Source organism: Nycticebus coucang, chromosome 10 (genome assembly GCF_027406575.1).
Source record: "Nycticebus coucang isolate mNycCou1 chromosome 10, mNycCou1.pri, whole genome shotgun sequence".
NCBI lineage: Eukaryota > Metazoa > Chordata > Mammalia > Primates > Lorisidae > Nycticebus > Nycticebus coucang.
The window spans coordinates 66432420-66434880 of NC_069789.1; the positions used below are offsets into that span (position 1 = coordinate 66432420).

At 34.0% G+C, this 2461-nt stretch overlaps 1 non-coding gene across 1 annotated transcript; it reads left to right on the forward strand.

The window, feature by feature from the left end:
• The first annotated feature begins 622 nt into the window (after positions 1 to 622).
• On the forward strand, positions 623 to 728 carry LOC128597861 (U6 spliceosomal RNA). The gene has a single exon (XR_008383416.1). It is a non-coding gene; the product is annotated as a U6 spliceosomal RNA (small nuclear RNA).
• Positions 729 to 2461: the final 1733 nt, after the last annotated feature.

Consider the following 2461-nt stretch of genomic DNA (forward strand, 5'->3'; position numbering starts at 1 on the left):
TTGATTTATGACTCAACAGTCATTCCTCTTGCACTTAGATTATCTAGTGTTCATCCCCTCCATATCACGGATAATTTTTTAATTTTCCTGCTTATCTATGAAATGCTAAAGAACACTGCATTGGTTTCCAGAGACATGTGTAATGAATTGCCTGATAATGTTAAAAACCTGATAATGTTAAAAAAAAAAAAAGGAGTGATAATATCCTACAATACTGGGTACCAGAAGTCCAAACAAAAGTTGTCATCACCAGACTAAAATCAATATATCAGCAAGGCCCCACTTCCTTTTAAGACTCTAGAGGAAAATGTTTCTTGTCTCTTTCAGTCAATGGGCACCAGCATTCATTGACTTGCAACGATGTCACACCAATATCTGTGTCCATGGACACATACATAGCCTACACCTCTGTAAGTCTGTGTGCGTCAGACCGAGGCTTCAAGGCCACGTATTTCCATTTTCCTTCAGTGAAATTGTGCTGCCTCTGAAAGGAATATTAGAAGAATACACAGGGGTGGCGCCTCTGGTTCAAGGAGTAGGGCACTGGCCCCACATACTGGAGGTGGTGGGTTCAAGCCTGGCCCTGGCCAAAAACAGAAACAAAAACAAACAAAAAAAAATTGTGCTTTCTTCAGTAGCAGATGTGCTAAAATTGGAATGATACAGAGAAATTAGCATGGCCCCTGCGCAAGGATGACACCCAAATTTGTGAAGCATTCCATATTTTTTTTAAAAAGAATATACAAAATACTCCTCAGGATGACTTACGTATTGGCATAAATTACAATATTAAGTGCCCTTGATCATTCAAATATTGGACTTAATTTAAAATAAAAAAAGCTTAACGTTTCTTTCATTGCATTTGTTAATGGTAAATGTGAACTTTAAGCAATGACTGTCTAAATTGCTAGAAGCTCCCCTGTTTGTTTTGTTGATGCTGTATACAAATGAGTATTTAGGTGAAGGGTTTTGTTTATTCCTTTATTTATTACAGCTTAAATGTTGCAAAACATTATGTGCTGCACAATCCTAGTGCCAACAAATAATGAATAATTACCTAGTACTGGGGTTCTAACTAAGACCCATACCAACAAACAGATGTTAGTAGGATTTTGGCTCCAGGTTTTTGCCTGCAGGAAGTCATTAAAAGATAAGTGGAAAATCAAGTCTGTTCCCTTGGTAGCAGAATTTCCAGCATTCGGAGTCATACAGGGAGGCTTATTTTTGGACAAGAGCAATAGCTCCCACATTAAATGGTAATCACTCTTGTATTTATAGACTCCTTGTAAATCAATTCCAGACAGGCAATGGAATGATCTTCTTTATATTTACTTTTAGGCTATTTTTTAAGAAAGTGGTACTGAACAAACCACAAATTATTATACAATCCTGCCCCTTGGTAAATTGCACAGTTCAATCTTGCAAAATCATATTGTGGTCTATTTGATCATTCTTAATGACTTTCACTATCTGGAAAGTAGCATTAGATTCCAGCTGTGAAAGCACTGAAATTTGTATTCCAGAATGGTTGATGCTTAGGAAGAAAGTTGTGATTGAAACCAGGTGCAGATCATTACGCTTAATAATCAGGGCTTTTCTTTCTTTCTTACATCTTAGCATCTTAATAATTCTACAAGTTACTTTTTCCAACTCAGAAGTTTCCAATGACCTAAATGAAGGTGTATTTGCTTAATAATAACATACTTTGGGGTCAAATTAAGTAAGACTCAAACCTGAGGTAGTCTCCATTAGAAGACAATTTTGATTAACCCAAATTCATAAATAATGATTCACAAGGAATCATTAAAAAGATGTAGGCCCATACACACTTAGTGAATTTTTGGGATACCAGCATGTAGCAAATGACAATAAAGAAAAGTATATCTTGCTTGAGAAAAGATAAAAAAATATTTAAGTACTCCCTTAACAGGGTGTCAAGGATTTCTAAAGCTTTAATGCCACAAACTTGCTATCAATGAATTAATGTGATAATGTATGTCTCCAATTTTTTGTTTATATGTACTATTGAGTTTATTTTTCTAAGATTGTGAAATGTCAAGCCTTTTAAAATATACCCTTACTTTACTAAAATATTCAAAATAAACACATGGGATAATGCTTCAAATCTGTGCTCTTCTAATGCATGCAAATGAATACTTAGGCTAATATACAAATCAAGTGAGAAATACTGTATACATTATAAATTAAATGGATAAATAATATATGCAATTTAAAAGTAACGGCTAGCTATTAAGTGACAGTCTAAATTGAAGAACAAAGTTTAAAAGAATCATTTTGTTAGCATCAGATATTTTTTTTCTTACGGTATTACATTATATCTCTTTGGATGTTCTAAATAAGAAACAACTTTAAGTAGAAAGCTACTTTAATTTTACTTTTTCTCCTTTCAGCTTTATGGAAAAAACAAAACAAAACAAAGCAGGTGAGAAATCCTAGCAGA